Source organism: Asparagus officinalis, chromosome 2 (assembly GCF_001876935.1).
Source record: "Asparagus officinalis chromosome 2, Aspof.V1, whole genome shotgun sequence".
In the NCBI taxonomy this organism is placed as follows: Eukaryota; Viridiplantae; Streptophyta; class Magnoliopsida; order Asparagales; family Asparagaceae; genus Asparagus; species Asparagus officinalis.
In genome coordinates, this window is record NC_033795.1 from 17642057 (window position 1) to 17653511 (window position 11455).

Consider the following 11455-nt stretch of genomic DNA (forward strand, 5'->3'; position numbering starts at 1 on the left):
ATAATTAACACAAGGGTAAATAATCTAAACTAGATAGTGGGCAATATAATCAACAAGCAATATACAATGGCGATATAAGATATGAATATAAAAATAAGTGCGCTAATACAATCACAAACAAACGATATGATTAGGGAGTTCGGTCCTCATAACCTACATCTCCGCTCCTCACCTCGAGGAGATCTCCACTATCACAACCGGGTTTTCTACGTTTAACCAAACAACGTTTACACCTCACAATACGGTTTTCTAGTTTACCAAAAACTCTACAACTAACACACTCTTGTAATCCCACTCTACACCCTCTCAAGTGTTGAACTAGACGTGTCTCCCTCAAGTGCTCAGATACAACCTCTCCCTAGGTTCGTCAACCGACGCCACTCCTCTTGGGATGATCCCCGACTCTCGCCACACACTTCTCTCGCTGTACAAGTGTATTACAAAGTGAATCTCACAATAAACACAATTACAATAAATGTTTATTCTCTACTATGGATGAGAACATAATGAAAACTCACACTCAATTGTTTCAACTCTCACCAACCCAAATATACTATATATGAATATACAATAAGCTCAATGTGGGTGTGTGTAACAATGAGAATAAATAAAACTTAACTCAATAAGAACTAGCAATAAGATTGATATAAAATACAATAGTAAAAATACTAGGAAATAGAGTTAAGGAAACTTTTCTATAAACACAAAGAGAGGATGATGAAATATTGAAGATGAACTCTTTAACAACTGATGTAAGCTCCTCTTTGTAAAACCCCGAACTTAAAATAAACTAACTAAGCTTAAACCCTTATTAAACTTTTGTTTTAAAAACTTCTTGGTTGGTTTAAGAACTGAGATCAATGGGGGTACTTATAGCCTCTCAAAACCTCAGCCAAAAACCCCAAACAAAAGACCAAAAAGCCCCAAACAATGGCTAAAGAAAATACCCGTTGGGAATGAAAAGAAAGAGCGATGGTCGACCGTGGGAAACTCACGGTCAACCGCGAGCAACTAAAAGGCAAAACTGGGTTTTTGAAAAGTTGACGAAACTCTCTGGACTGCATACGGTCGACCGCCACGGTCGACCGTGAGCCAACTAAACTCATACTGAGTTTCTGAACTCAGGGGCGGTCGACCGTGACGGTCGACCGCAAACTGACATATGCAAAATCTGATTTTCTGAATTTAAAACTCTATTTAAAAATATCAAATAAATTCAGAAAAATATAAAACTTTGGGAAATAATTATAGACATGATAATACACATGCTATAAAAACTGGTTTTTATAAAGGACTTTCCAAATGAGAAATATCATCATTTTACAAAATAGTCCAAAACATAAAAATGTAAACATATGAGTTTTGACATTTTAGCTTAACCATGTTTTGAAACAATACAAAATAATTTTATAGACTTAAAGAAAGATGTAAACTATTATTATGAAGTCTATAAACAATGAATATAGTATTTTATCAAAATACACATAAAGATGTAAACTATTATTATGAAGTCTATAAACAATGAATATAGTATTTTATCAAAATACACATATAACGCACTAAAACATGATTTCATTGAACTAAATAAATTGATATTGATGAAATCATATATATGCATATAAGTATGAAACAAGAAATGTATTTTTAATTATATTCAATTGTTTCATATTAAAAATTGAAAACTCAAAACCATGTATGTATATATATAACTAAATATAAACTCCTAAACTAAATTACCCAAACTTGATCTTGATCTTCATTGTAGCTCAACTTGGTAAACTTACGGATGAAGCTTGAACTTGGATCTTCAACTTGAATTGTACAAAGCTTCACCTACTAATCCGCCAATCTCCATTTGATATGATCGTTATGGCGCAATCCATCAATCCTCCAACACGTTGTTTGCCTAAAATAAATACAAAAACACAAATACTAGACAAACAACATTAAATATAAATTATTTGTTAAATCATCATTAAAACAAGAAGGCCAACCATCTTCCCCTTTTTTATGATGACAAACAATTTACAAAAAAAGATATATGCATGAAAGGAAATAAATATACAAAGTATATTATATCATGCATATAAACAAGAAAGAATATACTCATAATATTTCTCTCACTTTGACAACATCAAAAAGGGGACAAAAGAATGAAGAGAGCGAAAGCTCCCCCTATCAATATGCGTAGGTGAGTATAAAACAAGTATAGGGATTAGCTCCCCCTATCAAAATGCAATAAAGATCAAGGCAAAACATGTGAGCAAGCATAGATAAGAGCATGCTAAAAATTTACTCACATACATTAAGATAATGAGAACACATGTGGATTCATCAAAATAAAAATAGTGTCTCATTAACACAACTATAAAAACATAGTGTATAAAAATAGATCTATGAAATCAAAAGAAGGAAAAACAAATCACTCAAATAAAATCATAAATCAAGATTTAAAACCAAAAACGATGTTTGATCAATAAAGAAAACTTTCTTTTAAGAACTTGATCAAACCACTCATAGAATGCATTATAAAGCGCGAATAGATGATCCATAAGCACAAACACATAAACATTATCATATAAATGAAATATAATGAATTCAAAGCAACAAATCAAAACACAATTTTTGACAAAATGCAAAAGAGGCAACAATATCAAGCTCTTGAACTTGTTTCAACCCATATGAACAATTTAGCACCCGGTAAACAAGATTTGGGAATAAACACCCAATAAATCCAGGGGGTTATATAAAAGCAAACCTCTTAATAAAATTTAAACTAATAATCATGAAAACAAAATAATTAATCAAGGAAAAATTATTTTCATAACCAAAAGATTTTTAAGACATAATTTTTAAAACCAAGAAAAGGAAAAATAAGAACACTAAAATTCTTGGTTTAAAAATTAAATTTTTTTTGGTACCAAAGAACTCTTGGTATCAAAAGATTTAGGGACATGACCCCTATTATTTAATCTCAAAGCCCTAGGGTTATGAACCCGTTTAGGCACATGTGGTGCAATAACACGGTCAAAACAAAAATTACTTAAATGACCCTTCCGATTACAATAAGTACAATGAAAAAAATATTTGCTTATGTTGACCAAACGGTTGTGCACGGGACTCATTTGCAAAAATAGATTATTCTTTAAAATTATTTTGCAAATGGGAAACTCTCTTCAAATCAAAACAAAACTTGGTCAAATGACTAAATCTACCACAATGATCGCACTTAAACTTTTGTGGTCTTTTAAAATCATTTGGCAAAAGTGAAGTCTTTTTCAAATCAGCAAAATTTTGCCAAATGGCCAAAACGTCCACAAAGATTATATTTGAACACATTAGCATGTTTATGATGTGCATGATAAGCATATACATGTGTATGTGATGAAGAAGCTACATGAGATGCACAATGAGCATTAGCATTGTTATGTTTATGTGCATCATAGCAAAATCTAGCAAGATGGTCTTTACGATCGCAAATTATGCATTTGTAGACTTTTCTATATATGTGTGCATGATGAGTGGATGATTTTGACTTAGACTTGACACACATATTCACAAGCTTCTTATGGTTGTTAATGCATATATTAAGAGTTGAATCTAAAGAAAAAATATGGTTTGTAACATTGTTCAACTCATCATTAGGCATATTAGCATTAACTTTAGAAGTAGAACATAAATAATTATTTATAAAAGAAGCAATATCATTTTTATGTTCTCTACTTATAACATGGTATTATCTTTTTCATGAGTTAAACTAGAAACATTTGAAGTTAAAGAAACATGATCCAATTTTAATTTTTTATTGTTTTCTTTAAGGATCACATTTTTATTAGAAATAGTTTCAAACTTAGATGCTAACAACTCATGATCGGATTTCAAATCTTCATGCTTGCTTTGTAAATTAATAAAATCTTTATGCAATTTGTTATAGGCATGTAACAATTTTTCACTAGCACAAGCAAGTTCATCACTAGATAAATTATTAGTGGTTTCGAACTCGCAAACCTCACTAGGGCTATCGTCTAGTGGCCGTGTGCATGATGCTCTATATGAACTTGAAGCCGGATCCTCCAAATCTTGTCGGATTGCCTCCAAGTCCCCTTGATGTGCTTTAATAAATTTCCATAAGGTGTAAGCACTATCAAAATGAACAAACTTGTTAGGCATAGATGAACCAAGAGCATTTAGCAAATATTCTAACAAAATATTGTTCATTGTAAACATACGATGATCATTTTTATTCCACTTGGATTTTTCCAAAGTGGGCACAATATAATCATCATCTATAATTTCCCATAAATCAAAATGTTTAGATTAAACAAAGAGTTTAAATCTAACAGACCATTGGGCATAGGGAAAATTATCTAAACGAGGAGCAACATTAATGGTATAACCTAAACAAGGTGCATCGTACATATCCATAATGTATATATGTGCAAGTAAGATAACAATAAAATCACAAAACTAGATTAGCATAAAAATACGATAACTTGGATCTTTAACTCAAGGCGATTAGTCCTTAAATCAAAGAGGATCAAGCTCTGATACCAATTGTTGGACCCTAGAGGGGGGTGATTAGGGTCTTATGCTAATCTAATCCGATTTTATACCAATTAAAATTAATTAATATGTTATCCTAGCAAGTATGAAATACAACAATATATATAAGCTAGGATGAGTAATATGAACAAAGGTAAATATCCTAGCAATGAGATATACTATGAGATATATGCAAGGATATATAATTAACACAAGGGTAAACAATCTAAACTAGATAGTGGGCAATATAATCAACAAGCAATATACAATGGCGATATAAGATATGAATATAAAAATAAGTGCGCCAATGCAATCACAAATAAACGATATGATTACGGAGTTCGGTCCCCACGACCTATGTCTCCGCTCCTCACCTCGAGGAGATCTCCACTATCACAACCGGGTTTTCTACGTTTACCCGAACAATGTTTACACCTCATAATACGGTTTTTTAGTTTACCGAAAACTCTACAACTAACACACTCTTGTAATCCCAATCTACACCCTCTCAAGTGTTGAACTAGACGTGTCTCCCTCAAGTGCTCGGATATAACCTCTCCCTAGGTTCAAGTGTTGAACTAGACGTGTCTCCCTCAAGTGCTCGGATATAACCTCTCCCTAGGTTCGTCAACCGATGCCACTCCTTTTGGGACGATTCCCGACTCTCGCCACACACTTCTCTCGGTATACAAGTGTATTACAAAGTGAATCTCACAATAAGCACAATTACAATAAATGTTTATTCTCTACTATGGATGAGAAAACAATAAAAGCTCACACTCAATTGTTACAACTCTCACCAACCCAAATATACTATATATGAATATATAATAAGCTCAATGTGGGTGTGTGTAACAATGAGAATAAATAAAACTTAACTCAATAAGAACTAGCAATAAGATTGATATAAAATATAATAGTAAAAATGCTAGGAAATAGAGTTAAGAAAACTTCTCTATAAACACAAAGAGAGGATGATGAAATATTAAAGATAAACTCTTCAACAACTGATGTAAGCTCTTCTTTGTAAAACCCCAAACTTAAAACAAACTAACAAAGCTTAAACCCTTATTAAACTTTTGTTTTAAAAACTTCTTGGTTGGTTTGAGAACTGAGGTCAATGGGGTATTTATAGCCTCCCAAAACCTTAGCCAAAAACCCCAAACAAAAGACCAAAAAGCCCCAAACAACGGTTGCAAAAAATAGCCATTGGGAATAAAAAGACAGAGCGGCGGTCGACCGTGGGAAACTCGCGGTCGATCGCGAGCAACTAAAAGACAAAACTGGGACCGCGAAACTCTCTAGACTGCATACGGTCGACCGCCACGGTCGACCGTGAGCCAACTAAACTCATAATGAGTTTCTGAACTCAGGGGCGGTCGACCGTGGCGGTCGACCGCAAACTGACATATGCAAAAATCTGATTTTCTGAATTTAAAAATCTGTTTTAAAATATTAAATAAATTTAGAAAAATGTAAAACTTTAGAAAATGATTATAGACATGATAATACACATGCTACAAAAACTGGTTTTCATAAAGGCATTTCCAAATGAGAAATATCATCATTTTGTAAAATAGTCCAAAACATAAAAATGTAAACATATGAGTTTTGACATTTTAGCTTAACCATGTTTTGAAACAATACAAAATGATTTTATAGACTTGAAGAAAGATGTAAACTATTGTTATGAAGTCTATAAATAATGAATATAGTATTTTATCAAAATACACATATAATGCACTAAAACATGATTTTATTAAACTAAATAAAATTGATATTGATGAAATCATATATATGCATATAAGTATGAAACAAGAAATGTATTTTTAATTGTATTCAATTATTTCATATTAAAACTTGAAAACTCAAAACCATGTATGTATATATATAACTAAATATACATAGAAACCAAAACTTAACTTATGTATATATATATATATATATATATATATACAAAGAAACTAATAAAATGTGTGTGTATAGATAACTGAGCTTAACGTACTTAACACACATAATATAACACCTAAACTAAATTACCTAATCTTGATCTTGATCTTCATTATAGCTCAACTTGGTAAACTTATGGATGAAGCTTGAACTTGGATCTTCAACTTAAATTGTACAAATCTTCACCTACTAATCCGCCAACCTCCATTTGATATGATCGTTATGGCGCAATCCATCCAACCTCAAACACGTTGTTTGCCTAGAATAAATATGAAAATACAAACACTAGACAAACAACATTAGATGTAAATTGTTTGTTAAATCATCATCAAAACAAAAAGGCCAACAAAGAGAACTGACCGTTAAGGGCTATAGGTATTATGGCTGGGTCCACTCGTCAGCGGACAAGTGGTGGACAAGGATGATGAGTTATGTCCTCGGGCGCTGAGGCGTGGAGCTGAGTAACAGTGGATTGTACGCGCCCATTCACGCCATCATGTATGGGTTATTGACTAGCGTGCACCACTTCCTTGTGCTGTTGGAGCTTTATAATCCGGACACTAACACCTTTATAACCCAGAATGGAGAATTAGGCTGGCTCTACATGAGATGCAAAAGATCTCGGGGCTGCCGATGGGCGACGTTCCATACCAAGAGTATTTTCCTACCAGTCGACAATTAAGCCAGATGAAGATGGCCTTCCCCACCAGATACGACATGTTATGAGAGCTCACGTGTCATTACCAGATGACCTTAGCTAGTGTTGACATCAAGGCTAAGAAGACATTCCCACTGCTTAGCTTGAAGCACTTTGCAGATTATTTGTTCAAGCACCTAGAGGACCAATCTGGCGAGGCGGTTTGTGAATTGGTGCCTCTGACTCCCTCAAAAATCAACAAACTGATTAAGAAGATTAGCGCTCAATCCTATACTACTCATGCTACTGAGGGCGAATTTTCAAGGGGGACCAAGTTCCAGACATTCCTGTGGCATGTACAGAAGCGAGTTCAGCCTATGACTCTCCTGGCAGGATATCTCGCTATTTGGTTGAAGAAGTGTGTTGTACCGCACCAGTTCTCCGGCACATTGCCAATAGAGGTCCTCTTCCTAGCCGTTCAGCTCACCTACAGAAAAAATCTCTCTTTACTTCCGGCGATGGTCGCCAATATACATTACGGGCTCCGGCACTTAGTCACTGGCTTCACGCAGAAGGGAAACAAGCCGACGATCGAGATCCCCACTGCCAAAGTCAAGCTACCTTACACTTATCTGATGGTGTGGATCGTCCTTCATCACCCTGACTTGATGTCAGCTCTGAATGTTGCGGATCCCTCCGTTCTACTCTTGCAGCTGTTGGAAGATTGCAAATGGGAAGCGGGATAATTTCTCGAGGTGAAGCGACCGCTTCAAATTCATAAGTGCTAGGAGTTCTTCAAGTGCTTCCCGCAATTCTCCAGCCAATGTGACGAATTGTTGATCGATGAGGAAAGGTCGGGGATAGGTCGAACTGCTCTCGACGTGGGCTGCTTCATGTGGTTGATGAACATCAGGTCTGGCTACATTGTCTTCCGAGTGAAAAACCATTATCATATAGAGCCCTATCTTTCTTATCAGTTCGCTCGTTAGTTTAGTTATGACCAATTATACATAGGGAATCTGAACTGGCAGCTGAGCACTCAAGGTGAACTCATAGATGGTGCCTGGGTGTGGCTTTGGAGCGTGTCAGGTTGCACGAGCACTGTCTTTAATCTTCTAGCTGCAGAGCACCCGTTGCAACTTACATTTCTCTATTGCAAATGGTTGATTGTTGCCAATGTGCCTACCAAGCTAAATCGTCTCTCAGAGTTAGAAGCAAAAGAAGAAGCCCAGGTCACTGCCAATATTGTTCGAGAGGTTGTGCTCTCAAGGAGGAGGGGGAAAGAGCCTGTTGAACTTTCCGGCAGGGGCAAGCAAGTAGTTGAGGAGGAAGAGGAGGTCCTCCCCACTGATGAAGATGAAACCTCCGAAGAAGATGTAGCTGGAGTTGGAGGCGAAGAAGAAGAACTTTAAGACAGGTATGCCGGCCTCTTTCTTCTCTAGATAGTTTATGGGTCCAGCGATCGCTCGTTGGACTCGCTAATTTGATTTGCCTAAGTCTCCAACGACTCTAAAGAAGCCGAGGCAGAAGGTCTTGTTTACTTATCCTAACAAAATGACGGTTGACTAGGTGGGGCTATAGACGGAGAAGAAGAAGAAGAACCCGGCCTCATCCATCGGACGAGATCTCGATCTTCATCTCAGGTTCCCCCAAGGGTCGAGTTGTGCACCAATTTTTGACATGAAAGACCTGTCGCTTCTGAGGAGACTCGGCTTGTGAAGCGAAATAAGGTGGTGCACAACCCACGTACGGAGTTACCGGCTTTTGAGGGGGAGCCACTCAGCGTGGCCTTCCCCACCAGATACGACATGTTATGAGAGCTCACGTGTCATTACCAGATGACCTTAGCTAGTGTTGACATCAAGGCTAAGAAGACATTCCCACTGCTTAGCTTGAAGCACTTTGCAGATTATTTGTTCAAGCACCTAGAGGACCAATCTGGCGAGGCGGTTTGTGAATTGGTGCCTCTGACTCCCTCAAAAATCAACAAACTGATTAAGAAGATTAGCGCTCAATCCTATACTACTCATGCTACTGAGGGCGAATTTTCAAGGGGGACCAAGTTCCAGACATTCCTGTGGCATGTACAGAAGCGAGTTCAGCCTATGACTCTCCTGGCAGGATATCTCGCTATTTGGTTGAAGAAGTGTGTTGTACCGCACCAGTTCTCCGGCACATTGCCAATAGAGGTCCTCTTCCTAGCCGTTCAGCTCACCTACAGAAAAAATCTCTCTTTACTTCCGGCGATGGTCGCCAATATACATTACGGGCTCCGGCACTTAGTCACTGGCTTCACGCAGAAGGGAAACAAGCCGACGATCGAGATCCCCACTGCCAAAGTCAAGCTACCTTACACTTATCTGATGGTGTGGATCGTCCTTCATCACCCTGACTTGATGTCAGCTCTGAATGTTGCGGATCCCTCCGTTCTACTCTTGCAGCTGTTGGAAGATTGCAAATGGGAAGCGGGATAATTTCTCGAGGTGAAGCGACCGCTTCAAATTCATAAGTGCTAGGAGTTCTTCAAGTGCTTCCCGCAATTCTCCAGCCAATGTGACGAATTGTTGATCGATGAGGAAAGGTCGGGGATAGGTCGAACTGCTCTCGACGTGGGCTGCTTCATGTGGTTGATGAACATCAGGTCTGGCTACATTGTCTTCCGAGTGAAAAACCATTATCATATAGAGCCCTATCTTTCTTATCAGTTCGCTCGTTAGTTTAGTTATGACCAATTATACATAGGGAATCTGAACTGGCAGCTGAGCACTCAAGGTGAACTCATAGATGGTGCCTGGGTGTGGCTTTGGAGCGTGTCAGGTTGCACGAGCACTGTCTTTAATCTTCTAGCTGCAGAGCACCCGTTGCAACTTACATTTCTCTATTGCAAATGGTTGATTGTTGCCAATGTGCCTACCAAGCTAAATCGTCTCTCAGAGTTAGAAGCAAAAGAAGAAGCCCAGGTCACTGCCAATATTGTTCGAGAGGTTGTGCTCTCAAGGAGGAGGGGGAAAGAGCCTGTTGAACTTTCCGGCAGGGGCAAGCAAGTAGTTGAGGAGGAAGAGGAGGTCCTCCCCACTGATGAAGATGAAACCTCCGAAGAAGATGTAGCTGGAGTTGGAGGCGAAGAAGAAGAACTTTAAGACAGGTATGCCGGCCTCTTTCTTCTCTAGATAGTTTATGGGTCCAGCGATCGCTCGTTGGACTCGCTAATTTGATTTGCCTAAGTCTCCAACGACTCTAAAGAAGCCGAGGCAGAAGGTCTTGTTTACTTATCCTAACAAAATGACGGTTGACTAGGTGGGGCTATAGACGGAGAAGAAGAAGAAGAACCCGGCCTCATCCATCGGACGAGATCTCGATCTTCATCTCAGGTTCCCCCAAGGGTCGAGTTGTGCACCAATTTTTGACATGAAAGACCTGTCGCTTCTGAGGAGACTCGGCTTGTGAAGCGAAATAAGGTGGTGCACAACCCACGTACGGAGTTACCGGCTTTTGAGGGGGAGCCACTCAGCGGTATTCCAGGAGAAGGTAATATCTCATCTTGTAATTTTTTGTACTTCGGGCCGGTGATTCGCTGAATATATATATCTCATTATTGATCTGCAGGGAGTCTTGAAGAGGGTGAGCTTCCATACGATCCTCCTTCTCCCGAATTTACCCATTCTGAGAGGTTAGGCTTCACACAACAGATGCGCGAGGCCATGGGTGAAGAGGATCGCGACCCTGAAGTTGGAGGGGAGGCCGAGGTTTGATCCGACTCACCCACTAACATCGCTGCAAGAACTTCAAGTCTAGGTATATCTAAAACAGATAATACCTCATTCAAGTTGTACTTAAGAGAGTTGAGTAATTCAGAATTTGTTCCCCCATTAATTGCTTCCACGCTTCATTCTCTTTTAGAAAAATTGAAGGGAGCGAGCACGAGTGTTGGGGCCGCAGAGCCTGTTGTAGCTGATGAAGGTAAATCTGATTCTCACTTGTCGTGAATTCTATTTTCTTTCTTTGTACTTAATACTTAGGTTTTCTATAGACGTCGCGATGGAAGAGCCTATAGTGGAGGAAGACCTTCATGACATTAATATCAGGGATTTTGACGAGCATTCCCTGGATCAAGTGATGGGTTTCATTGAAGATGATCATGAACTTCTTGCCGATATGTTATTGGAGCAAGCTCGTCACGAGGCCGCAGGACCAACCGGTGAGGATGGTTCATCTGTAGGTATGAAACTTATCCTGACATCTTTGTTATTTATTTGTTAGCTCTTTCTTAACCACAGGAGAGTTTTGATTGTAGGACCAGCCACTGGAGCTGATATGGCTAAAAAA